Source organism: Osmerus mordax, chromosome 10 (genome assembly GCF_038355195.1).
Source record: "Osmerus mordax isolate fOsmMor3 chromosome 10, fOsmMor3.pri, whole genome shotgun sequence".
Classification (NCBI taxonomy): domain Eukaryota; kingdom Metazoa; phylum Chordata; class Actinopteri; order Osmeriformes; family Osmeridae; genus Osmerus; species Osmerus mordax.
Window position 1 is genome coordinate 166,805 of NC_090059.1, and position 23,665 is coordinate 190,469.

Below are 23,665 nucleotides of genomic sequence, written 5' to 3' on the forward strand. Positions count from 1 at the left end.
CGCAGGACAAGCAGGGACGGAAGCGGAAAGCCCAGGCCAAAAGCCGCAGGACAAGCAGGGACGGAAGCGGAAAGCCCAGGCCAAAAGGCAACAGAATTGAAACAGCTACAGAAGAAGCAAAGACAAAACCTGCCTTACCCGCAGGCACGCACCTAACCCCAAAGCCAACCTCACCCTGCTTTTGTCACACGTCCATCAGGCTCTGCCCTCCCTCGGGCAAAGCCTCCCAAAAATACCACGTTCCACTCGTCGGCGCTCCCCTCCACGGAAGTCTTTAGTAAAAGGCGAAAGGCTTGTGCGTGCTGAAGGGGAACCAGAGCGTCGATTTGAAACGACCCAAACGGCCTACCCCCAACCCCTCCGTTGGCCCTGACTCACCCGTCCGCGGGGGCGAACCGGGGAGAACCGGGGCGAACCGCATCCTTCTCGGGAAAAAAAAGGCGCGGAAACGCCACGGGCCGCAGAGGGGCTCGGCCCGCCCGCTTGGCTTTTCTTTCCTTACCGCACTTTCTCCATTTCATTGATGGCTTTTTCTCCATTAAGATCCGTACGTGTTTATCGTATGCGCCTTCCAGCCAGTCCACTCCGTGTTGGTGTCGACTGACACGGCGATAAAAAACTCATTCCGATTGCCTTCCAGTTTTTCACCTCGGCCCCGCTGAATGTCAGCCAGCTCTCTCTCTCTCTCTCTCTCTCTCTCTCTCTCTCTCTCTCTCTCTCTCTCTCTGTCACTCACTCACTCAGTCACTCACTCAGTCACTCACTCACTCAGTCACTCACTTTTTTTTTTTTTTTTTTTTTTTTTTTTTTTTTATATCTAAAAGGGCGGGAAAACGCCACCGGCCGACAGGGCTCCGCCCACACCCCCTTTTCACCCCGTTTTTTTGGTAGGGATCGCTTGTTCCGCTTTGTTGGGGGGCCCCCCCCTTTTGAGGGTTTTTTGACCCTCACCCCAAAAACCCTAGCCCTAACCTAAACCCCTCTCCCCCAAACCTCACTCATTCAGACATTCCCTCCTTCCCTCCCTCCTTCCTTCCTTCCTTCCTTCCCTCCCTCCCTCCCTCCCTCCCTCCCTCCCTCCCTCCCTCACTAGCTTTTCTCTTTGACACGCTTAGAAAGATTGCACCCTTCCCGGAGACGCTGCAATACCGGGGCGATGCGCGGAGCGGACGGAGCGAGCCCCTGTTCCGACTCCCTGTTGCAAAAATCCGTTTAATATGTTGTCCTCGCATGGAGGACATATCAGATATTAAACTGATAAGAACAGATACTACACTTGATCTTAGCCAAAAGGCCGAGAAGCGATGACCGCATTATCGGACGCCCCCGGCGCGCGGACCCTCCGTGCACCACCTGGGCCGCTCGGTCACCACACCGAGAACGGCCGAAACCACCAAAAGCCAAAACCAAAGCCGAGGCCAAAAGCCGCAGGACAAGCAGGGACGGAAGCGGAAAGCCCAGGCCAAAAGCCGCAGGACAAGCAGGGACGGAAGCGGAAAGCCCAGGCCAAAAGCCGCAGGACAAGCAGGGACGGAAGCGGAAAGCCCAGGCCAAAAGCCGCAGGACAAGCAGGGACGGAAGCGGAAAGCCCAGGCCAAAAGCCGCAGGACAAGCAGGGACGGAAGCGGAAAGCCCAGGCCAAAAGCCGCAGGACAAGCAGGGACGGAAGCGGAAAGCCCAGGCCAAAAGCCGCAGGACAAGCAGGGACGGAAGCGGAAAGCCCAGGCCAAAAGCCGCAGGACAAGCAGGGACGGAAGCGGAAAGCCCAGGCCAAAAGCCGCAGGACAAGCAGGGACGGAAGCGGAAAGCCCAGGCCAAAAGCCGCAGGACAAGCAGGGACGGAAGCGGAAAGCCCAGGCCAAAAGCCGCAGGACAAGCAGGGACGGAAGCGGAAAGCCCAGGCCAAAAGCCGCAGGACAAGCAGGGACGGAAGCGGAAAGCCCAGGCCAAAAGGCAACAGAATTGAAACAGCTACAGAAGAAGCAAAGACAAAACCTGCCTTACCCGCAGGCACGCACCTAACCCCAAAGCCAACCTCACCCTGCTTTTGTCACACGTCCATCAGGCTCTGCCCTCCCTCGGGCAAAGCCTCCCAAAAATACCACGTTCCACTCGTCGGCGCTCCCCTCCACGGAAGTCTTTAGTAAAAGGCGAAAGGCTTGTGCGTGCTGAAGGGGAACCAGAGCGTCGATTTGAAACGACCCAAACGGCCTACCCCCAACCCCTCCGTTGGCCCTGACTCACCCGTCCGCGGGGGCGAACCGGGGAGAACCGGGGCGAACCGCATCCTTCTCGGGAAAAAAAAGGCGCGGAAACGCCACGGGCCGCAGAGGGGCTCGGCCCGCCCGCTTGGCTTTTCTTTCCTTACCGCACTTTCTCCATTTCATTGATGGCTTTTTCTCCATTAAGATCCGTACGTGTTTATCGTATGCGCCTTCCAGCCAGTCCACTCCGTGTTGGTGTCGACTGACACGGCGATAAAAAACTCATTCCGATTGCCTTCCAGTTTTTCACCTCGGCCCCGCTGAATGTCAGCCAGCTCTCTCTCTCTCTCTCTCTCTCTCTCTCTCTCTCTCTCTCTCTCTCTCTCTCTCTGTCACTCACTCACTCAGTCACTCACTCAGTCACTCACTCACTCAGTCACTCACTTTTTTTTTTTTTTTTTTTTTTTTTTTTTTTTTTATATCTAAAAGGGCGGGAAAACGCCACCGGCCGACAGGGCTCCGCCCACACCCCCTTTTCACCCCGTTTTTTTGGTAGGGATCGCTTGTTCCGCTTTGTTGGGGGGCCCCCCCCTTTTGAGGGTTTTTTGACCCTCACCCCAAAAACCCTAGCCCTAACCTAAACCCCTCTCCCCCAAACCTCACTCATTCAGACATTCCCTCCTTCCCTCCCTCCTTCCTTCCTTCCTTCCTTCCCTCCCTCCCTCCCTCCCTCCCTCCCTCCCTCCCTCACTAGCTTTTCTCTTTGACACGCTTAGAAAGATTGCACCCTTCCCGGAGACGCTGCAATACCGGGGCGATGCGCGGAGCGGACGGAGCGAGCCCCTGTTCCGACTCCCTGTTGCAAAAATCCGTTTAATATGTTGTCCTCGCATGGAGGACATATCAGATATTAAACTGATAAGAACAGATACTACACTTGATCTTAGCCAAAAGGCCGAGAAGCGATGACCGCATTATCGGACGCCCCCGGCGCGCGGACCCTCCGTGCACCACCTGGGCCGCTCGGTCACCACACCGAGAACGGCCGAAACCACCAAAAGCCAAAACCAAAGCCGAGGCCAAAAGCCGCAGGACAAGCAGGGACGGAAGCGGAAAGCCCAGGCCAAAAGCCGCAGGACAAGCAGGGACGGAAGCGGAAAGCCCAGGCCAAAAGCCGCAGGACAAGCAGGGACGGAAGCGGAAAGCCCAGGCCAAAAGCCGCAGGACAAGCAGGGACGGAAGCGGAAAGCCCAGGCCAAAAGCCGCAGGACAAGCAGGGACGGAAGCGGAAAGCCCAGGCCAAAAGCCGCAGGACAAGCAGGGACGGAAGCGGAAAGCCCAGGCCAAAAGCCGCAGGACAAGCAGGGACGGAAGCGGAAAGCCCAGGCCAAAAGCCGCAGGACAAGCAGGGACGGAAGCGGAAAGCCCAGGCCAAAAGGCAACAGAATTGAAACAGCTACAGAAGAAGCAAAGACAAAACCTGCCTTACCCGCAGGCACGCACCTAACCCCAAAGCCAACCTCACCCTGCTTTTGTCACACGTCCATCAGGCTCTGCCCTCCCTCGGGCAAAGCCTCCCAAAAATACCACGTTCCACTCGTCGGCGCTCCCCTCCACGGAAGTCTTTAGTAAAAGGCGAAAGGCTTGTGCGTGCTGAAGGGGAACCAGAGCGTCGATTTGAAACGACCCAAACGGCCTACCCCCAACCCCTCCGTTGGCCCTGACTCACCCGTCCGCGGGGGCGAACCGGGGAGAACCGGGGCGAACCGCATCCTTCTCGGGAAAAAAAAGGCGCGGAAACGCCACGGGCCGCAGAGGGGCTCGGCCCGCCCGCTTGGCTTTTCTTTCCTTACCGCACTTTCTCCATTTCATTGATGGCTTTTTCTCCATTAAGATCCGTACGTGTTTATCGTATGCGCCTTCCAGCCAGTCCACTCCGTGTTGGTGTCGACTGACACGGCGATAAAAAACTCATTCCGATTGCCTTCCAGTTTTTCACCTCGGCCCCGCTGAATGTCAGCCAGCTCTCTCTCTCTCTCTCTCTCTCTCTCTCTCTCTCTCTCTCTCTCTCTCTCTCTGTCACTCACTCACTCAGTCACTCACTCAGTCACTCACTCACTCAGTCACTCACTTTTTTTTTTTTTTTTTTTTTTTTTTTTTTTTTTATATCTAAAAGGGCGGGAAAACGCCACCGGCCGACAGGGCTCCGCCCACACCCCCTTTTCACCCCGTTTTTTTGGTAGGGATCGCTTGTTCCGCTTTGTTGGGGGGCCCCCCCCTTTTGAGGGTTTTTTGACCCTCACCCCAAAAACCCTAGCCCTAACCTAAACCCCTCTCCCCCAAACCTCACTCATTCAGACATTCCCTCCTTCCCTCCCTCCTTCCTTCCTTCCTTCCTTCCCTCCCTCCCTCCCTCCCTCCCTCCCTCCCTCCCTCCCTCACTAGCTTTTCTCTTTGACACGCTTAGAAAGATTGCACCCTTCCCGGAGACGCTGCAATACCGGGGCGATGCGCGGAGCGGACGGAGCGAGCCCCTGTTCCGACTCCCTGTTGCAAAAATCCGTTTAATATGTTGTCCTCGCATGGAGGACATATCAGATATTAAACTGATAAGAACAGATACTACACTTGATCTTAGCCAAAAGGCCGAGAAGCGATGACCGCATTATCGGACGCCCCCGGCGCGCGGACCCTCCGTGCACCACCTGGGCCGCTCGGTCACCACACCGAGAACGGCCGAAACCACCAAAAGCCAAAACCAAAGCCGAGGCCAAAAGCCGCAGGACAAGCAGGGACGGAAGCGGAAAGCCCAGGCCAAAAGCCGCAGGACAAGCAGGGACGGAAGCGGAAAGCCCAGGCCAAAAGCCGCAGGACAAGCAGGGACGGAAGCGGAAAGCCCAGGCCAAAAGCCGCAGGACAAGCAGGGACGGAAGCGGAAAGCCCAGGCCAAAAGCCGCAGGACAAGCAGGGACGGAAGCGGAAAGCCCAGGCCAAAAGCCGCAGGACAAGCAGGGACGGAAGCGGAAAGCCCAGGCCAAAAGCCGCAGGACAAGCAGGGACGGAAGCGGAAAGCCCAGGCCAAAAGCCGCAGGACAAGCAGGGACGGAAGCGGAAAGCCCAGGCCAAAAGCCGCAGGACAAGCAGGGACGGAAGCGGAAAGCCCAGGCCAAAAGGCAACAGAATTGAAACAGCTACAGAAGAAGCAAAGACAAAACCTGCCTTACCCGCAGGCACGCACCTAACCCCAAAGCCAACCTCACCCTGCTTTTGTCACACGTCCATCAGGCTCTGCCCTCCCTCGGGCAAAGCCTCCCAAAAATACCACGTTCCACTCGTCGGCGCTCCCCTCCACGGAAGTCTTTAGTAAAAGGCGAAAGGCTTGTGCGTGCTGAAGGGGAACCAGAGCGTCGATTTGAAACGACCCAAACGGCCTACCCCCAACCCCTCCGTTGGCCCTGACTCACCCGTCCGCGGGGGCGAACCGGGGAGAACCGGGGCGAACCGCATCCTTCTCGGGAAAAAAAAGGCGCGGAAACGCCACGGGCCGCAGAGGGGCTCGGCCCGCCCGCTTGGCTTTTCTTTCCTTACCGCACTTTCTCCATTTCATTGATGGCTTTTTCTCCATTAAGATCCGTACGTGTTTATCGTATGCGCCTTCCAGCCAGTCCACTCCGTGTTGGTGTCGACTGACACGGCGATAAAAAACTCATTCCGATTGCCTTCCAGTTTTTCACCTCGGCCCCGCTGAATGTCAGCCAGCTCTCTCTCTCTCTCTCTCTCTCTCTCTCTCTCTCTCTCTCTCTCTCTCTCTCTCTGTCACTCACTCACTCAGTCACTCACTCAGTCACTCACTCACTCAGTCACTCACTTTTTTTTTTTTTTTTTTTTTTTTTTTTTTTTTTATATCTAAAAGGGCGGGAAAACGCCACCGGCCGACAGGGCTCCGCCCACACCCCCTTTTCACCCCGTTTTTTTGGTAGGGATCGCTTGTTCCGCTTTGTTGGGGGGCCCCCCCCTTTTGAGGGTTTTTTGACCCTCACCCCAAAAACCCTAGCCCTAACCTAAACCCCTCTCCCCCAAACCTCACTCATTCAGACATTCCCTCCTTCCCTCCCTCCTTCCTTCCTTCCTTCCTTCCCTCCCTCCCTCCCTCCCTCCCTCCCTCCCTCCCTCCCTCCCTCCCTCACTAGCTTTTCTCTTTGACACGCTTAGAAAGATTGCACCCTTCCCGGAGACGCTGCAATACCGGGGCGATGCGCGGAGCGGACGGAGCGAGCCCCTGTTCCGACTCCCTGTTGCAAAAATCCGTTTAATATGTTGTCCTCGCATGGAGGACATATCAGATATTAAACTGATAAGAACAGATACTACACTTGATCTTAGCCAAAAGGCCGAGAAGCGATGACCGCATTATCGGACGCCCCCGGCGCGCGGACCCTCCGTGCACCACCTGGGCCGCTCGGTCACCACACCGAGAACGGCCGAAACCACCAAAAGCCAAAACCAAAGCCGAGGCCAAAAGCCGCAGGACAAGCAGGGACGGAAGCGGAAAGCCCAGGCCAAAAGCCGCAGGACAAGCAGGGACGGAAGCGGAAAGCCCAGGCCAAAAGCCGCAGGACAAGCAGGGACGGAAGCGGAAAGCCCAGGCCAAAAGCCGCAGGACAAGCAGGGACGGAAGCGGAAAGCCCAGGCCAAAAGCCGCAGGACAAGCAGGGACGGAAGCGGAAAGCCCAGGCCAAAAGCCGCAGGACAAGCAGGGACGGAAGCGGAAAGCCCAGGCCAAAAGCCGCAGGACAAGCAGGGACGGAAGCGGAAAGCCCAGGCCAAAAGCCGCAGGACAAGCAGGGACGGAAGCGGAAAGCCCAGGCCAAAAGCCGCAGGACAAGCAGGGACGGAAGCGGAAAGCCCAGGCCAAAAGCCGCAGGACAAGCAGGGACGGAAGCGGAAAGCCCAGGCCAAAAGCCGCAGGACAAGCAGGGACGGAAGCGGAAAGCCCAGGCCAAAAGCCGCAGGACAAGCAGGGACGGAAGCGGAAAGCCCAGGCCAAAAGGCAACAGAATTGAAACAGCTACAGAAGAAGCAAAGACAAAACCTGCCTTACCCGCAGGCACGCACCTAACCCCAAAGCCAACCTCACCCTGCTTTTGTCACACGTCCATCAGGCTCTGCCCTCCCTCGGGCAAAGCCTCCCAAAAATACCACGTTCCACTCGTCGGCGCTCCCCTCCACGGAAGTCTTTAGTAAAAGGCGAAAGGCTTGTGCGTGCTGAAGGGGAACCAGAGCGTCGATTTGAAACGACCCAAACGGCCTACCCCCAACCCCTCCGTTGGCCCTGACTCACCCGTCCGCGGGGGCGAACCGGGGAGAACCGGGGCGAACCGCATCCTTCTCGGGAAAAAAAAGGCGCGGAAACGCCACGGGCCGCAGAGGGGCTCGGCCCGCCCGCTTGGCTTTTCTTTCCTTACCGCACTTTCTCCATTTCATTGATGGCTTTTTCTCCATTAAGATCCGTACGTGTTTATCGTATGCGCCTTCCAGCCAGTCCACTCCGTGTTGGTGTCGACTGACACGGCGATAAAAAACTCATTCCGATTGCCTTCCAGTTTTTCACCTCGGCCCCGCTGAATGTCAGCCAGCTCTCTCTCTCTCTCTCTCTCTCTCTCTCTCTCTCTCTCTCTCTCTCTCTCTCTGTCACTCACTCACTCAGTCACTCACTCAGTCACTCACTCACTCAGTCACTCACTTTTTTTTTTTTTTTTTTTTTTTTTTTTTTTTTATATCTAAAAGGGCGGGAAAACGCCACCGGCCGACAGGGCTCCGCCCACACCCCCTTTTCACCCCGTTTTTTTGGTAGGGATCGCTTGTTCCGCTTTGTTGGGGGGCCCCCCCCTTTTGAGGGTTTTTTGACCCTCACCCCAAAAACCCTAGCCCTAACCTAAACCCCTCTCCCCCAAACCTCACTCATTCAGACATTCCCTCCTTCCCTCCCTCCTTCCTTCCTTCCTTCCTTCCCTCCCTCCCTCCCTCCCTCCCTCCCTCCCTCACTAGCTTTTCTCTTTGACACGCTTAGAAAGATTGCACCCTTCCCGGAGACGCTGCAATACCGGGGCGATGCGCGGAGCGGACGGAGCGAGCCCCTGTTCCGACTCCCTGTTGCAAAAATCCGTTTAATATGTTGTCCTCGCATGGAGGACATATCAGATATTAAACTGATAAGAACAGATACTACACTTGATCTTAGCCAAAAGGCCGAGAAGCGATGACCGCATTATCGGACGCCCCCGGCGCGCGGACCCTCCGTGCACCACCTGGGCCGCTCGGTCACCACACCGAGAACGGCCGAAACCACCAAAAGCCAAAACCAAAGCCGAGGCCAAAAGCCGCAGGACAAGCAGGGACGGAAGCGGAAAGCCCAGGCCAAAAGCCGCAGGACAAGCAGGGACGGAAGCGGAAAGCCCAGGCCAAAAGCCGCAGGACAAGCAGGGACGGAAGCGGAAAGCCCAGGCCAAAAGCCGCAGGACAAGCAGGGACGGAAGCGGAAAGCCCAGGCCAAAAGCCGCAGGACAAGCAGGGACGGAAGCGGAAAGCCCAGGCCAAAAGCCGCAGGACAAGCAGGGACGGAAGCGGAAAGCCCAGGCCAAAAGCCGCAGGACAAGCAGGGACGGAAGCGGAAAGCCCAGGCCAAAAGCCGCAGGACAAGCAGGGACGGAAGCGGAAAGCCCAGGCCAAAAGGCAACAGAATTGAAACAGCTACAGAAGAAGCAAAGACAAAACCTGCCTTACCCGCAGGCACGCACCTAACCCCAAAGCCAACCTCACCCTGCTTTTGTCACACGTCCATCAGGCTCTGCCCTCCCTCGGGCAAAGCCTCCCAAAAATACCACGTTCCACTCGTCGGCGCTCCCCTCCACGGAAGTCTTTAGTAAAAGGCGAAAGGCTTGTGCGTGCTGAAGGGGAACCAGAGCGTCGATTTGAAACGACCCAAACGGCCTACCCCCAACCCCTCCGTTGGCCCTGACTCACCCGTCCGCGGGGGCGAACCGGGGAGAACCGGGGCGAACCGCATCCTTCTCGGGAAAAAAAAGGCGCGGAAACGCCACGGGCCGCAGAGGGGCTCGGCCCGCCCGCTTGGCTTTTCTTTCCTTACCGCACTTTCTCCATTTCATTGATGGCTTTTTCTCCATTAAGATCCGTACGTGTTTATCGTATGCGCCTTCCAGCCAGTCCACTCCGTGTTGGTGTCGACTGACACGGCGATAAAAAACTCATTCCGATTGCCTTCCAGTTTTTCACCTCGGCCCCGCTGAATGTCAGCCAGCTCTCTCTCTCTCTCTCTCTCTCTCTCTCTCTCTCTCTCTCTCTCTCTCTCTCTGTCACTCACTCACTCAGTCACTCACTCAGTCACTCACTCACTCAGTCACTCACTTTTTTTTTTTTTTTTTTTTTTTTTTTTTTTTTTATATCTAAAAGGGCGGGAAAACGCCACCGGCCGACAGGGCTCCGCCCACACCCCCTTTTCACCCCGTTTTTTTGGTAGGGATCGCTTGTTCCGCTTTGTTGGGGGGCCCCCCCCTTTTGAGGGTTTTTTGACCCTCACCCCAAAAACCCTAGCCCTAACCTAAACCCCTCTCCCCCAAACCTCACTCATTCAGACATTCCCTCCTTCCCTCCCTCCTTCCTTCCTTCCTTCCTTCCCTCCCTCCCTCCCTCCCTCCCTCCCTCCCTCCCTCCCTCCCTCCCTCACTAGCTTTTCTCTTTGACACGCTTAGAAAGATTGCACCCTTCCCGGAGACGCTGCAATACCGGGGCGATGCGCGGAGCGGACGGAGCGAGCCCCTGTTCCGACTCCCTGTTGCAAAAATCCGTTTAATATGTTGTCCTCGCATGGAGGACATATCAGATATTAAACTGATAAGAACAGATACTACACTTGATCTTAGCCAAAAGGCCGAGAAGCGATGACCGCATTATCGGACGCCCCCGGCGCGCGGACCCTCCGTGCACCACCTGGGCCGCTCGGTCACCACACCGAGAACGGCCGAAACCACCAAAAGCCAAAACCAAAGCCGAGGCCAAAAGCCGCAGGACAAGCAGGGACGGAAGCGGAAAGCCCAGGCCAAAAGCCGCAGGACAAGCAGGGACGGAAGCGGAAAGCCCAGGCCAAAAGCCGCAGGACAAGCAGGGACGGAAGCGGAAAGCCCAGGCCAAAAGCCGCAGGACAAGCAGGGACGGAAGCGGAAAGCCCAGGCCAAAAGCCGCAGGACAAGCAGGGACGGAAGCGGAAAGCCCAGGCCAAAAGCCGCAGGACAAGCAGGGACGGAAGCGGAAAGCCCAGGCCAAAAGCCGCAGGACAAGCAGGGACGGAAGCGGAAAGCCCAGGCCAAAAGCCGCAGGACAAGCAGGGACGGAAGCGGAAAGCCCAGGCCAAAAGCCGCAGGACAAGCAGGGACGGAAGCGGAAAGCCCAGGCCAAAAGCCGCAGGACAAGCAGGGACGGAAGCGGAAAGCCCAGGCCAAAAGCCGCAGGACAAGCAGGGACGGAAGCGGAAAGCCCAGGCCAAAAGCCGCAGGACAAGCAGGGACGGAAGCGGAAAGCCCAGGCCAAAAGGCAACAGAATTGAAACAGCTACAGAAGAAGCAAAGACAAAACCTGCCTTACCCGCAGGCACGCACCTAACCCCAAAGCCAACCTCACCCTGCTTTTGTCACACGTCCATCAGGCTCTGCCCTCCCTCGGGCAAAGCCTCCCAAAAATACCACGTTCCACTCGTCGGCGCTCCCCTCCACGGAAGTCTTTAGTAAAAGGCGAAAGGCTTGTGCGTGCTGAAGGGGAACCAGAGCGTCGATTTGAAACGACCCAAACGGCCTACCCCCAACCCCTCCGTTGGCCCTGACTCACCCGTCCGCGGGGGCGAACCGGGGAGAACCGGGGCGAACCGCATCCTTCTCGGGAAAAAAAAGGCGCGGAAACGCCACGGGCCGCAGAGGGGCTCGGCCCGCCCGCTTGGCTTTTCTTTCCTTACCGCACTTTCTCCATTTCATTGATGGCTTTTTCTCCATTAAGATCCGTACGTGTTTATCGTATGCGCCTTCCAGCCAGTCCACTCCGTGTTGGTGTCGACTGACACGGCGATAAAAAACTCATTCCGATTGCCTTCCAGTTTTTCACCTCGGCCCCGCTGAATGTCAGCCAGCTCTCTCTCTCTCTCTCTCTCTCTCTCTCTCTCTCTCTCTCTCTCTCTCTCTCTGTCACTCACTCACTCAGTCACTCACTCAGTCACTCACTCACTCAGTCACTCACTTTTTTTTTTTTTTTTTTTTTTTTTTTTTTTTTTATATCTAAAAGGGCGGGAAAACGCCACCGGCCGACAGGGCTCCGCCCACACCCCCTTTTCACCCCGTTTTTTTGGTAGGGATCGCTTGTTCCGCTTTGTTGGGGGGCCCCCCCCTTTTGAGGGTTTTTTGACCCTCACCCCAAAAACCCTAGCCCTAACCTAAACCCCTCTCCCCCAAACCTCACTCATTCAGACATTCCCTCCTTCCCTCCCTCCTTCCTTCCTTCCTTCCTTCCCTCCCTCCCTCCCTCCCTCCCTCCCTCCCTCACTAGCTTTTCTCTTTGACACGCTTAGAAAGATTGCACCCTTCCCGGAGACGCTGCAATACCGGGGCGATGCGCGGAGCGGACGGAGCGAGCCCCTGTTCCGACTCCCTGTTGCAAAAATCCGTTTAATATGTTGTCCTCGCATGGAGGACATATCAGATATTAAACTGATAAGAACAGATACTACACTTGATCTTAGCCAAAAGGCCGAGAAGCGATGACCGCATTATCGGACGCCCCCGGCGCGCGGACCCTCCGTGCACCACCTGGGCCGCTCGGTCACCACACCGAGAACGGCCGAAACCACCAAAAGCCAAAACCAAAGCCGAGGCCAAAAGCCGCAGGACAAGCAGGGACGGAAGCGGAAAGCCCAGGCCAAAAGCCGCAGGACAAGCAGGGACGGAAGCGGAAAGCCCAGGCCAAAAGCCGCAGGACAAGCAGGGACGGAAGCGGAAAGCCCAGGCCAAAAGCCGCAGGACAAGCAGGGACGGAAGCGGAAAGCCCAGGCCAAAAGCCGCAGGACAAGCAGGGACGGAAGCGGAAAGCCCAGGCCAAAAGCCGCAGGACAAGCAGGGACGGAAGCGGAAAGCCCAGGCCAAAAGCCGCAGGACAAGCAGGGACGGAAGCGGAAAGCCCAGGCCAAAAGCCGCAGGACAAGCAGGGACGGAAGCGGAAAGCCCAGGCCAAAAGGCAACAGAATTGAAACAGCTACAGAAGAAGCAAAGACAAAACCTGCCTTACCCGCAGGCACGCACCTAACCCCAAAGCCAACCTCACCCTGCTTTTGTCACACGTCCATCAGGCTCTGCCCTCCCTCGGGCAAAGCCTCCCAAAAATACCACGTTCCACTCGTCGGCGCTCCCCTCCACGGAAGTCTTTAGTAAAAGGCGAAAGGCTTGTGCGTGCTGAAGGGGAACCAGAGCGTCGATTTGAAACGACCCAAACGGCCTACCCCCAACCCCTCCGTTGGCCCTGACTCACCCGTCCGCGGGGGCGAACCGGGGAGAACCGGGGCGAACCGCATCCTTCTCGGGAAAAAAAAGGCGCGGAAACGCCACGGGCCGCAGAGGGGCTCGGCCCGCCCGCTTGGCTTTTCTTTCCTTACCGCACTTTCTCCATTTCATTGATGGCTTTTTCTCCATTAAGATCCGTACGTGTTTATCGTATGCGCCTTCCAGCCAGTCCACTCCGTGTTGGTGTCGACTGACACGGCGATAAAAAACTCATTCCGATTGCCTTCCAGTTTTTCACCTCGGCCCCGCTGAATGTCAGCCAGCTCTCTCTCTCTCTCTCTCTCTCTCTCTCTCTCTCTCTCTCTCTCTCTCTCTCTGTCACTCACTCACTCAGTCACTCACTCAGTCACTCACTCACTCAGTCACTCACTTTTTTTTTTTTTTTTTTTTTTTTTTTTTTTTTTATATCTAAAAGGGCGGGAAAACGCCACCGGCCGACAGGGCTCCGCCCACACCCCCTTTTCACCCCGTTTTTTTGGTAGGGATCGCTTGTTCCGCTTTGTTGGGGGGCCCCCCCCTTTTGAGGGTTTTTTGACCCTCACCCCAAAAACCCTAGCCCTAACCTAAACCCCTCTCCCCCAAACCTCACTCATTCAGACATTCCCTCCTTCCCTCCCTCCTTCCTTCCTTCCTTCCTTCCCTCCCTCCCTCCCTCCCTCCCTCCCTCCCTCCCTCCCTCACTAGCTTTTCTCTTTGACACGCTTAGAAAGATTGCACCCTTCCCGGAGACGCTGCAATACCGGGGCGATGCGCGGAGCGGACGGAGCGAGCCCCTGTTCCGACTCCCTGTTGCAAAAATCCGTTTAATATGTTGTCCTCGCATGGAGGACATATCAGATATTAAACTGATAAGAACAGATACTACACTTGATCTTAGCCAAAAGGCCGAGAAGCGATGACCGCATTATCGGACGCCCCCGGCGCGCGGACCCTCCGTGCACCACCTGGGCCGCTCGGTCACCACACCGAGAACGGCCGAAACCACCAAAAGCCAAAACCAAAGCCGAGGCCAAAAGCCGCAGGACAAGCAGGGACGGAAGCGGAAAGCCCAGGCCAAAAGCCGCAGGACAAGCAGGGACGGAAGCGGAAAGCCCAGGCCAAAAGCCGCAGGACAAGCAGGGACGGAAGCGGAAAGCCCAGGCCAAAAGCCGCAGGACAAGCAGGGACGGAAGCGGAAAGCCCAGGCCAAAAGCCGCAGGACAAGCAGGGACGGAAGCGGAAAGCCCAGGCCAAAAGCCGCAGGACAAGCAGGGACGGAAGCGGAAAGCCCAGGCCAAAAGCCGCAGGACAAGCAGGGACGGAAGCGGAAAGCCCAGGCCAAAAGCCGCAGGACAAGCAGGGACGGAAGCGGAAAGCCCAGGCCAAAAGGCAACAGAATTGAAACAGCTACAGAAGAAGCAAAGACAAAACCTGCCTTACCCGCAGGCACGCACCTAACCCCAAAGCCAACCTCACCCTGCTTTTGTCACACGTCCATCAGGCTCTGCCCTCCCTCGGGCAAAGCCTCCCAAAAATACCACGTTCCACTCGTCGGCGCTCCCCTCCACGGAAGTCTTTAGTAAAAGGCGAAAGGCTTGTGCGTGCTGAAGGGGAACCAGAGCGTCGATTTGAAACGACCCAAACGGCCTACCCCCAACCCCTCCGTTGGCCCTGACTCACCCGTCCGCGGGGGCGAACCGGGGAGAACCGGGGCGAACCGCATCCTTCTCGGGAAAAAAAAGGCGCGGAAACGCCACGGGCCGCAGAGGGGCTCGGCCCGCCCGCTTGGCTTTTCTTTCCTTACCGCACTTTCTCCATTTCATTGATGGCTTTTTCTCCATTAAGATCCGTACGTGTTTATCGTATGCGCCTTCCAGCCAGTCCACTCCGTGTTGGTGTCGACTGACACGGCGATAAAAAACTCATTCCGATTGCCTTCCAGTTTTTCACCTCGGCCCCGCTGAATGTCAGCCAGCTCTCTCTCTCTCTCTCTCTCTCTCTCTCTCTCTCTCTCTCTCTCTCTCTCTCTGTCACTCACTCACTCAGTCACTCACTCAGTCACTCACTCACTCAGTCACTCACTTTTTTTTTTTTTTTTTTTTTTTTTTTTTTTTTTATATCTAAAAGGGCGGGAAAACGCCACCGGCCGACAGGGCTCCGCCCACACCCCCTTTTCACCCCGTTTTTTTGGTAGGGATCGCTTGTTCCGCTTTGTTGGGGGGCCCCCCCCTTTTGAGGGTTTTTTGACCCTCACCCCAAAAACCCTAGCCCTAACCTAAACCCCTCTCCCCCAAACCTCACTCATTCAGACATTCCCTCCTTCCCTCCCTCCTTCCTTCCTTCCTTCCTTCCCTCCCTCCCTCCCTCCCTCCCTCCCTCCCTCCCTCCCTCCCTCACTAGCTTTTCTCTTTGACACGCTTAGAAAGATTGCACCCTTCCCGGAGACGCTGCAATACCGGGGCGATGCGCGGAGCGGACGGAGCGAGCCCCTGTTCCGACTCCCTGTTGCAAAAATCCGTTTAATATGTTGTCCTCGCATGGAGGACATATCAGATATTAAACTGATAAGAACAGATACTACACTTGATCTTAGCCAAAAGGCCGAGAAGCGATGACCGCATTATCGGACGCCCCCGGCGCGCGGACCCTCCGTGCACCACCTGGGCCGCTCGGTCACCACACCGAGAACGGCCGAAACCACCAAAAGCCAAAACCAAAGCCGAGGCCAAAAGCCGCAGGACAAGCAGGGACGGAAGCGGAAAGCCCAGGCCAAAAGCCGCAGGACAAGCAGGGACGGAAGCGGAAAGCCCAGGCCAAAAGCCGCAGGACAAGCAGGGACGGAAGCGGAAAGCCCAGGCCAAAAGCCGCAGGACAAGCAGGGACGGAAGCGGAAAGCCCAGGCCAAAAGCCGCAGGACAAGCAGGGACGGAAGCGGAAAGCCCAGGCCAAAAGCCGCAGGACAAGCAGGGACGGAAGCGGAAAGCCCAGGCCAAAAGCCGCAGGACAAGCAGGGACGGAAGCGGAAAGCCCAGGCCAAAAGCCGCAGGACAAGCAGGGACGGAAGCGGAAAGCCCAGGCCAAAAGCCGCAGGACAAGCAGGGACGGAAGCGGAAAGCCCAGGCCAAAAGCCGCAGGACAAGCAGGGACGGAAGCGGAAAGCCCAGGCCAAAAGCCGCAGGACAAGCAGGGACGGAAGCGGAAAGCCCAGGCCAAAAGCCGCAGGACAAGCAGGGACGGAAGCGGAAAGCCCAGGCCAAAAGCCGCAGGACAAGCAGGGACGGAAGCGGAAAGCCCAGGCCAAAAGCCGCAGGACAAGCAGGGACGGAAGCGGAAAGCCCAGGCCAAAAGCCGCAGGACAAGCAGGGACGGAAGCGGAAAGCCCAGGCCAAAAGGCAACAGAATTGAAACAGCTACAGAAGAAGCAAAGACAAAACCTGCCTTACCCGCAGGCACGCACCTAACCCCAAAGCCAACCTCACCCTGCTTTTGTCACACGTCCATCAGGCTCTGCCCTCCCTCGGGCAAAGCCTCCCAAAAATACCACGTTCCACTCGTCGGCGCTCCCCTCCACGGAAGTCTTTAGTAAAAGGCGAAAGGCTTGTGCGTGCTGAAGGGGAACCAGAGCGTCGATTTGAAACGACCCAAACGGCCTACCCCCAACCCCTCCGTTGGCCCTGACTCACCCGTCCGCGGGGGCGAACCGGGGAGAACCGGGGCGAACCGCATCCTTCTCGGGAAAAAAAAGGCGCGGAAACGCCACGGGCCGCAGAGGGGCTCGGCCCGCCCGCTTGGCTTTTCTTTCCTTACCGCACTTTCTCCATTTCATTGATGGCTTTTTCTCCATTAAGATCCGTACGTGTTTATCGTATGCGCCTTCCAGCCAGTCCACTCCGTGTTGGTGTCGACTGACACGGCGATAAAAAACTCATTCCGATTGCCTTCCAGTTTTTCACCTCGGCCCCGCTGAATGTCAGCCAGCTCTCTCTCTCTCTCTCTCTCTCTCTCTCTCTCTCTCTCTCTCTCTCTCTCTCTGTCACTCACTCACTCAGTCACTCACTCAGTCACTCACTCACTCAGTCACTCACTTTTTTTTTTTTTTTTTTTTTTTTTTTTTTTTTTATATCTAAAAGGGCGGGAAAACGCCACCGGCCGACAGGGCTCCGCCCACACCCCCTTTTCACCCCGTTTTTTTGGTAGGGATCGCTTGTTCCGCTTTGTTGGGGGGCCCCCCCCTTTTGAGGGTTTTTTGACCCTCACCCCAAAAACCCTAGCCCTAACCTAAACCCCTCTCCCCCAAACCTCACTCATTCAGACATTCCCTCCTTCCCTCCCTCCTTCCTTCCTTCCTTCCTTCCCTCCCTCCCTCCCTCCCTCCCTCCCTCCCTCCCTCCCTCACTAGCTTTTCTCTTTGACACGCTTAGAAAGATTGCACCCTTCCCGGAGACGCTGCAATACCGGGGCGATGCGCGGAGCGGACGGAGCGAGCCCCTGTTCCGACTCCCTGTTGCAAAAATCCGTTTAATATGTTGTCCTCGCATGGAGGACATATCAGATATTAAACTGATAAGAACAGATACTACACTTGATCTTAGCCAAAAGGCCGAGAAGCGATGACCGCATTATCGGACGCCCCCGGCGCGCGGACCCTCCGTGCACCACCTGGGCCGCTCGGTCACCACACCGAGAACGGCCGAAACCACCAAAAGCCAAAACCAAAGCCGAGGCCAAAAGCCGCAGGACAAGCAGGGACGGAAGCGGAAAGCCCAGGCCAAAAGCCGCAGGACAAGCAGGGACGGAAGCGGAAAGCCCAGGCCAAAAGCCGCAGGACAAGCAGGGACGGAAGCGGAAAGCCCAGGCCAAAAGCCGCAGGACAAGCAGGGACGGAAGCGGAAAGCCCAGGCCAAAAGCCGCAGGACAAGCAGGGACGGAAGCGGAAAGCCCAGGCCAAAAGCCGCAGGACAAGCAGGGACGGAAGCGGAAAGCCCAGGCCAAAAGCCGCAGGACAAGCAGGGACGGAAGCGGAAAGCCCAGGCCAAAAGCCGCAGGACAAGCAGGGACGGAAGCGGAAAGCCCAGGCCAAAAGCCGCAGGACAAGCAGGGACGGAAGCGGAAAGCCCAGGCCAAAAGCCGCAGGACAAGCAGGGACGGAAGCGGAAAGCCCAGGCCAAAAGCCGCAGGACAAGCAGGGACGGAAGCGGAAAGCCCAGGCCAAAAGCCGCAGGACAAGCAGGGACGGAAGCGGAAAGCCCAGGCCAAAAGCCGCAGGACAAGCAGGGACGGAAGCGGAAAGCCCAGGCCAAAAGCCGCAGGACAAGCAGGGACGGAAGCGGAAAGCCCAGGCCAAAAGCCGCAGGACAAGCAGGGACGGAAGCGGAAAGCCCAGGCCAAAAGGCAACAGAATTGAAACAGCTACAGAAGAAGCAAAGACAAAACCTGCCTTACCCGCAGGCACGCACCTAACCCCAAAGCCAACCTCACCCTGCTTTTGTCACACGTCCATCAGGCTCTGCCCTCCCTCGGGCAAAGCCTCCCAAAAATACCACGTTCCACTCGTCGGCGCTCCCCTCCACGGAAGTCTTTAGTAAAAGGCGAAAGGCTTGTGCGTGCTGAAGGGGAACCAGAGCGTCGATTTGAAACGACCCAAACGGCCTACCCCCAACCCCTCCGTTGGCCCTGACTCACCCGTCCGCGGGGGCGAACCGGGGAGAACCGGGGCGAACCGCATCCTTCTCGGGAAAAAAAAGGCGCGGAAACGCCACGGGCCGCAGAGGGGCTCGGCCCGCCCGCTTGGCTTTTCTTTCCTTACCGCACTTTCTCCATTTCATTGATGGCTTTTTCTCCATTAAGATCCGTACGTGTTTATCGTATGCGCCTTCCAGCCAGTCCACTCCGTGTTGGTGTCGACTGACACGGCGATAAAAAACTCATTCCGATTGCCTTCCAGTTTTTCACCTCGGCCCCGCTGAATGTCAGCCAGCTCTCTCTCTCTCTCTCTCTCTCTCTCTCTCTCTCTCTCTCTCTCTCTCTCTCTGTCACTCACTCACTCAGTCACTCACTCAGTCACTCACTCACTCAGTCACTCACTTTTTTTTTTTTTTTTTTTTTTTTTTTTTTTTTTATATCTAAAAGGGCGGGAAAACGCCACCGGCCGACAGGGCTCCGCCCACACCCCCTTTTCACCCCGTTTTTTTGGTAGGGATCGCTTGTTCCGCTTTGTTGGGGGGCCCCCCCCTTTTGAGGGTTTTTTGACCCTCACCCCAAAAACCCTAGCCCTAACCTAAACCCCTCTCCCCCAAACCTCACTCATTCAGACATTCCCTCCTTCCCTCCCTCCTTCCTTCCTTCCTTCCTTCCCTCCCTCCCTCCCTCCCTCCCTCCCTCCCTCCCTCCCTCCCTCACTAGCTTTTCTCTTTGACACGCTTAGAAAGATTGCACCCTTCCCGGAGACGCTGCAATACCGGGGCGATGCGCGGAGCGGACGGAGCGAGCCCCTGTTCCGACTCCCTGTTGCAAAAATCCGTTTAATATGTTGTCCTCGCATGGAGGACATATCAGATATTAAACTGATAAGAACAGATACTACACTTGATCTTAGCCAAAAGGCCGAGAAGCGATGACCGCATTATCGGACGCCCCCGGCGCGCGGACCCTCCGTGCACCACCTGGGCCGCTCGGTCACCACACCGAGAACGGCCGAAACCACCAAAAGCCAAAACCAAAGCCGAGGCCAAAAGCCGCAGGACAAGCAGGGACGGAAGCGGAAAGCCCAGGCCAAAAGCCGCAGGACAAGCAGGGACGGAAGCGGAAAGCCCAGGCCAAAAGCCGCAGGACAAGCAGGGACGGAAGCGGAAAGCCCAGGCCAAAAGCCGCAGGACAAGCAGGGACGGAAGCGGAAAGCCCAGGCCAAAAGCCGCAGGACAAGCAGGGACGGAAGCGGAAAGCCCAGGCCAAAAGCCGCAGGACAAGCAGGGACGGAAGCGGAAAGCCCAGGCCAAAAGCCGCAGGACAAGCAGGGACGGAAGCGGAAAGCCCAGGCCAAAAGCCGCAGGACAAGCAGGGACGGAAGCGGAAAGCCCAGGCCAAAAGGCAACAGAATTGAAACAGCTACAGAAGAAGCAAAGACAAAACCTGCCTTACCCGCAGGCACGCACCTAACCCCAAAGCCAACCTCACCCTGCTTTTGTCACACGTCCATCAGGCTCTGCCCTCCCTCGGGCAAAGCCTCCCAAAAATACCACGTTCCACTCGTCGGCGCTCCCCTCCACGGAAGTCTTTAGTAAAAGGCGAAAGGCTTGTGCGTGCTGAAGGGGAACCAGAGCGTCGATTTGAAACGACCCAAACGGCCTACCCCCAACCCCTCCGTTGGCCCTGACTCACCCGTCCGCGGGGGCGAACCGGGGAGAACCGGGGCGAACCGCATCCTTCTCGGGAAAAAAAAGGCGCGGAAACGCCACGGGCCGCAGAGGGGCTCGGCCCGCCCGCTTGGCTTTTCTTTCCTTACCGCACTTTCTCCATTTCATTGATGGCTTTTTCTCCATTAAGATCCGTACGTGTTTATCGTATGCGCCTTCCAGCCAGTCCACTCCGTGTTGGTGTCGACTGACACGGCGATAAAAAACTCATTCCGATTGCCTTCCAGTTTTTCACCTCGGCCCCGCTGAATGTCAGCCAGCTCTCTCTCTCTCTCTCTCTCTCTCTCTCTCTCTCTCTCTCTCTCTCTCTCTGTCACTCACTCACTCAGTCACTCACTCAGTCACTCACTCACTCAGTCACTCACTTTTTTTTTTTTTTTTTTTTTTTTTTTTTTTTTATATCTAAAAGGGCGGGAAAACGCCACCGGCCGACAGGGCTCCGCCCACACCCCCTTTTCACCCCGTTTTTTTGGTAGGGATCGCTTGTTCCGCTTTGTTGGGGGGCCCCCCCCTTTTGAGGGTTTTTTGACCCTCACCCCAAAAACCCTAGCCCTAACCTAAACCCCTCTCCCCCAAACCTCACTCATTCAGACATTCCCTCCTTCCCTCCCTCCTTCCTTCCTTCCTTCCTTCCCTCCCTCCCTCCCTCCCTCCCTCCCTCCCTCCCTCCCTCACTAGCTTTTCTCTTTGACACGCTTAGAAAGATTGCACCCTTCCCGGAGACGCTGCAATACCGGGGCGATGCGCGGAGCGGACGGAGCGAGCCCCTGTTCCGACTCCCTGTTGCAAAAATCCGTTTAATATGTTGTCCTCGCATGGAGGACATATCAGATATTAAACTGATAAGAACAGATACTACACTTGATCTTAGCCAAAAGGCCGAGAAGCGATGACCGCATTATCGGACGCCCCCGGCGCGCGGACCCTCCGTGCACCACCTGGGCCGCTCGGTCACCACACCGAGAACGGCCGAAACCACCAAAAGCCAAAACCAAAGCCGAGGCCAAAAGCCGCAGGACAAGCAGGGACGGAAGCGGAAAGCCCAGGCCAAAAGCCGCAGGACAAGCAGGGACGGAAGCGGAAAGCCCAGGCCAAAAGCCGCAGGACAAGCAGGGACGGAAGCGGAAAGCCCAGGCCAAAAGCCGCAGGACAAGCAGGGACGGAAGCGGAAAGCCCAGGCCAAAAGCCGCAGGACAAGCAGGGACGGAAGCGGAAAGCCCAGGCCAAAAGCCGCAGGACAAGCAGGGACGGAAGCGGAAAGCCCAGGCCAAAAGCCGCAGGACAAGCAGGGACGGAAGCGGAAAGCCCAGGCCAAAAGCCGCAGGACAAGCAGGGACGGAAGCGGAAAGCCCAGGCCAAAAGCCGCAGGACAAGCAGGGACGGAAGCGGAAAGCCCAGGCCAAAAGCCGCAGGACAAGCAGGGACGGAAGCGGAAAGCCCAGGCCAAAAGCCGCAGGACAAGCAGGGACGGAAGCGGAAAGCCCAGGCCAAAAGCCGCAGGACAAGCAGGGACGGAAGCGGAAAGCCCAGGCCAAAAGGCAACAGAATTGAAACAGCTACAGAAGAAGCAAAGACAAAACCTGCCTTACCCGCAGGCACGCACCTAACCCCAAAGCCAACCTCACCCTGCTTTTGTCACACGTCCATCAGGCTCTGCCCTCCCTCGGGCAAAGCCTCCCAAAAATACCACGTTCCACTCGTCGGCGCTCCCCTCCACGGAAGTCTTTAGTAAAAGGCGAAAGGCTTGTGCGTGCTGAAGGGGAACCAGAGCGTCGATTTGAAACGACCCAAACGGCCTACCCCCAACCCCTCCGTTGGCCCTGACTCACCCGTCCGCGGGGGCGAACCGGGGAGAACCGGGGCGAACCGCATCCTTCTCGGGAAAAAAAAGGCGCGGAAACGCCACGGGCCGCAGAGGGGCTCGGCCCGCCCGCTTGGCTTTTCTTTCCTTACCGCACTTTCTCCATTTCATTGATGGCTTTTTCTCCATTAAGATCCGTACGTGTTTATCGTATGCGCCTTCCAGCCAGTCCACTCCGTGTTGGTGTCGACTGACACGGCGATAAAAAACTCATTCCGATTGCCTTCCAGTTTTTCACCTCGGCCCCGCTGAATGTCAGCCAGCTCTCTCTCTCTCTCTCTCTCTCTCTCTCTCTCTCTCTCTCTCTCTCTCTCTCTGTCACTCACTCACTCAGTCACTCACTCAGTCACTCACTCACTCAGTCACTCACTTTTTTTTTTTTTTTTTTTTTTTTTTTTTTTTTTATATCTAAAAGGGCGGGAAAACGCCACCGGCCGACAGGGCTCCGCCCACACCCCCTTTTCACCCCGTTTTTTTGGTAGGGATCGCTTGTTCCGCTTTGTTGGGGGGCCCCCCCCTTTTGAGGGTTTTTTGACCCTCACCCCAAAAACCCTAGCCCTAACCTAAACCCCTCTCCCCCAAACCTCACTCATTCAGACATTCCCTCCTTCCCTCCCTCCTTCCTTCCTTCCTTCCTTCCCTCCCTCCCTCCCTCCCTCCCTCCCTCCCTCACTAGCTTTTCTCTTTGACACGCTTAGAAAGATTGCACCCTTCCCGGAGACGCTGCAATACCGGGGCGATGCGCGGAGCGGACGGAGCGAGCCCCTGTTCCGACTCCCTGTTGCAAAAATCCGTTTAATATGTTGTCCTCGCATGGAGGACATATCAGATATTAAACTGATAAGAACAGATACTACACTTGATCTTAGCCAAAAGGCCGAGAAGCGATGACCGCATTATCGGACGCCCCCGGCGCGCGGACCCTCCGTGCACCACCTGGGCCGCTCGGTCACCACACCGAGAACGGCCGAAACCACCAAAAGCCAAAACCAAAGCCGAGGCCAAAAGCCGCAGGACAAGCAGGGACGGAAGCGGAAAGCCCAGGCCAAAAGCCGCAGGACAAGCAGGGACGGAAGCGGAAAGCCCAGGCCAAAAGCCGCAGGACAAGCAGGGACGGAAGCGGAAAGCCCAGGCCAAAAGCCGCAGGACAAGCAGGGACGGAAGCGGAAAGCCCAGGCCAAAAGCCGCAGGACAAGCAGGGACGGAAGCGGAAAGCCCAGGCCAAAAGCCGCAGGACAAGCAGGGACGGAAGCGGAAAGCCCAGGCCAAAAGCCGCAGGACAAGCAGGGACGGAAGCGGAAAGCCCAGGCCAAAAGCCGCAGGACAAGCAGGGACGGAAGCGGAAAGCCCAGGCCAAAAGGCAACAGAATTGAAACAGCTACAGAAGAAGCAAAGACAAAACCTGCCTTACCCGCAGGCACGCACCTAACCCCAAAGCCAACCTCACCCTGCTTTTGTCACACGTCCATCAGGCTCTGCCCTCCCTCGGGCAAAGCCTCCCAAAAATACCACGTTCCACTCGTCGGCGCTCCCCTCCACGGAAGTCTTTAGTAAAAGGCGAAAGGCTTGTGCGTGCTGAAGGGGAACCAGAGCGTC

At 57.0% G+C, this 23,665-nt stretch overlaps 27 non-coding genes across 27 annotated transcripts; all 27 read right to left on the reverse strand.

Moving 5' to 3' along the window:
• Positions 1–204: 204 nt before the first annotated feature.
• Positions 205–322, reverse strand: LOC136951169 (U5 spliceosomal RNA). The gene has a single exon (XR_010877657.1). It is a non-coding gene; the product is annotated as a U5 spliceosomal RNA (small nuclear RNA).
• A 793-nt stretch (positions 323–1,115) lies between these two features.
• On the reverse strand, positions 1,116–1,306 carry LOC136951034 (U2 spliceosomal RNA). The gene has a single exon (XR_010877539.1). It is a non-coding gene; the product is annotated as a U2 spliceosomal RNA (small nuclear RNA).
• Positions 1,307–2,070: 764 nt separating this feature from the next.
• LOC136951170 (U5 spliceosomal RNA) lies at positions 2,071–2,188 on the reverse strand. The gene has a single exon (XR_010877658.1). It is a non-coding gene; the product is annotated as a U5 spliceosomal RNA (small nuclear RNA).
• A 792-nt stretch (positions 2,189–2,980) lies between these two features.
• Positions 2,981–3,171, reverse strand: LOC136951037 (U2 spliceosomal RNA). Its single transcript, XR_010877541.1, has one exon. It is a non-coding gene; the product is annotated as a U2 spliceosomal RNA (small nuclear RNA).
• Positions 3,172–3,759: 588 nt separating this feature from the next.
• LOC136951171 (U5 spliceosomal RNA) lies at positions 3,760–3,877 on the reverse strand. Its single transcript, XR_010877659.1, has one exon. It is a non-coding gene; the product is annotated as a U5 spliceosomal RNA (small nuclear RNA).
• Positions 3,878–4,671: 794 nt separating this feature from the next.
• Positions 4,672–4,862, reverse strand: LOC136951038 (U2 spliceosomal RNA). Its single transcript, XR_010877542.1, has one exon. It is a non-coding gene; the product is annotated as a U2 spliceosomal RNA (small nuclear RNA).
• A 632-nt stretch (positions 4,863–5,494) lies between these two features.
• LOC136951172 (U5 spliceosomal RNA) lies at positions 5,495–5,612 on the reverse strand. The gene has a single exon (XR_010877660.1). It is a non-coding gene; the product is annotated as a U5 spliceosomal RNA (small nuclear RNA).
• An 804-nt stretch (positions 5,613–6,416) lies between these two features.
• Positions 6,417–6,607, reverse strand: LOC136951039 (U2 spliceosomal RNA). The gene has a single exon (XR_010877543.1). It is a non-coding gene; the product is annotated as a U2 spliceosomal RNA (small nuclear RNA).
• A 764-nt stretch (positions 6,608–7,371) lies between these two features.
• On the reverse strand, positions 7,372–7,489 carry LOC136951173 (U5 spliceosomal RNA). Its single transcript, XR_010877661.1, has one exon. It is a non-coding gene; the product is annotated as a U5 spliceosomal RNA (small nuclear RNA).
• Positions 7,490–8,274: 785 nt separating this feature from the next.
• LOC136951040 (U2 spliceosomal RNA) lies at positions 8,275–8,465 on the reverse strand. The gene has a single exon (XR_010877544.1). It is a non-coding gene; the product is annotated as a U2 spliceosomal RNA (small nuclear RNA).
• Positions 8,466–9,053: 588 nt separating this feature from the next.
• LOC136951174 (U5 spliceosomal RNA) lies at positions 9,054–9,171 on the reverse strand. Its single transcript, XR_010877662.1, has one exon. It is a non-coding gene; the product is annotated as a U5 spliceosomal RNA (small nuclear RNA).
• An 802-nt stretch (positions 9,172–9,973) lies between these two features.
• Positions 9,974–10,164, reverse strand: LOC136951041 (U2 spliceosomal RNA). Its single transcript, XR_010877545.1, has one exon. It is a non-coding gene; the product is annotated as a U2 spliceosomal RNA (small nuclear RNA).
• Positions 10,165–10,928: 764 nt separating this feature from the next.
• On the reverse strand, positions 10,929–11,046 carry LOC136951175 (U5 spliceosomal RNA). The gene has a single exon (XR_010877663.1). It is a non-coding gene; the product is annotated as a U5 spliceosomal RNA (small nuclear RNA).
• A 786-nt stretch (positions 11,047–11,832) lies between these two features.
• LOC136951042 (U2 spliceosomal RNA) lies at positions 11,833–12,023 on the reverse strand. Its single transcript, XR_010877546.1, has one exon. It is a non-coding gene; the product is annotated as a U2 spliceosomal RNA (small nuclear RNA).
• A 588-nt stretch (positions 12,024–12,611) lies between these two features.
• LOC136951176 (U5 spliceosomal RNA) lies at positions 12,612–12,729 on the reverse strand. Its single transcript, XR_010877664.1, has one exon. It is a non-coding gene; the product is annotated as a U5 spliceosomal RNA (small nuclear RNA).
• A 794-nt stretch (positions 12,730–13,523) lies between these two features.
• On the reverse strand, positions 13,524–13,714 carry LOC136951043 (U2 spliceosomal RNA). Its single transcript, XR_010877547.1, has one exon. It is a non-coding gene; the product is annotated as a U2 spliceosomal RNA (small nuclear RNA).
• A 588-nt stretch (positions 13,715–14,302) lies between these two features.
• Positions 14,303–14,420, reverse strand: LOC136951177 (U5 spliceosomal RNA). Its single transcript, XR_010877665.1, has one exon. It is a non-coding gene; the product is annotated as a U5 spliceosomal RNA (small nuclear RNA).
• A 798-nt stretch (positions 14,421–15,218) lies between these two features.
• On the reverse strand, positions 15,219–15,409 carry LOC136951044 (U2 spliceosomal RNA). Its single transcript, XR_010877548.1, has one exon. It is a non-coding gene; the product is annotated as a U2 spliceosomal RNA (small nuclear RNA).
• Positions 15,410–16,305: 896 nt separating this feature from the next.
• Positions 16,306–16,423, reverse strand: LOC136951179 (U5 spliceosomal RNA). The gene has a single exon (XR_010877667.1). It is a non-coding gene; the product is annotated as a U5 spliceosomal RNA (small nuclear RNA).
• A 794-nt stretch (positions 16,424–17,217) lies between these two features.
• LOC136951045 (U2 spliceosomal RNA) lies at positions 17,218–17,408 on the reverse strand. The gene has a single exon (XR_010877549.1). It is a non-coding gene; the product is annotated as a U2 spliceosomal RNA (small nuclear RNA).
• Positions 17,409–18,304: 896 nt separating this feature from the next.
• LOC136951181 (U5 spliceosomal RNA) lies at positions 18,305–18,422 on the reverse strand. Its single transcript, XR_010877668.1, has one exon. It is a non-coding gene; the product is annotated as a U5 spliceosomal RNA (small nuclear RNA).
• A 798-nt stretch (positions 18,423–19,220) lies between these two features.
• Positions 19,221–19,411, reverse strand: LOC136951046 (U2 spliceosomal RNA). Its single transcript, XR_010877550.1, has one exon. It is a non-coding gene; the product is annotated as a U2 spliceosomal RNA (small nuclear RNA).
• A 588-nt stretch (positions 19,412–19,999) lies between these two features.
• On the reverse strand, positions 20,000–20,117 carry LOC136951182 (U5 spliceosomal RNA). Its single transcript, XR_010877669.1, has one exon. It is a non-coding gene; the product is annotated as a U5 spliceosomal RNA (small nuclear RNA).
• Positions 20,118–20,908: 791 nt separating this feature from the next.
• LOC136951048 (U2 spliceosomal RNA) lies at positions 20,909–21,099 on the reverse strand. Its single transcript, XR_010877552.1, has one exon. It is a non-coding gene; the product is annotated as a U2 spliceosomal RNA (small nuclear RNA).
• Positions 21,100–21,863: 764 nt separating this feature from the next.
• Positions 21,864–21,981, reverse strand: LOC136951183 (U5 spliceosomal RNA). The gene has a single exon (XR_010877670.1). It is a non-coding gene; the product is annotated as a U5 spliceosomal RNA (small nuclear RNA).
• Positions 21,982–22,767: 786 nt separating this feature from the next.
• On the reverse strand, positions 22,768–22,958 carry LOC136951049 (U2 spliceosomal RNA). The gene has a single exon (XR_010877553.1). It is a non-coding gene; the product is annotated as a U2 spliceosomal RNA (small nuclear RNA).
• Positions 22,959–23,546: 588 nt separating this feature from the next.
• Positions 23,547–23,664, reverse strand: LOC136951184 (U5 spliceosomal RNA). The gene has a single exon (XR_010877671.1). It is a non-coding gene; the product is annotated as a U5 spliceosomal RNA (small nuclear RNA).
• Position 23,665: the final 1 nt, after the last annotated feature.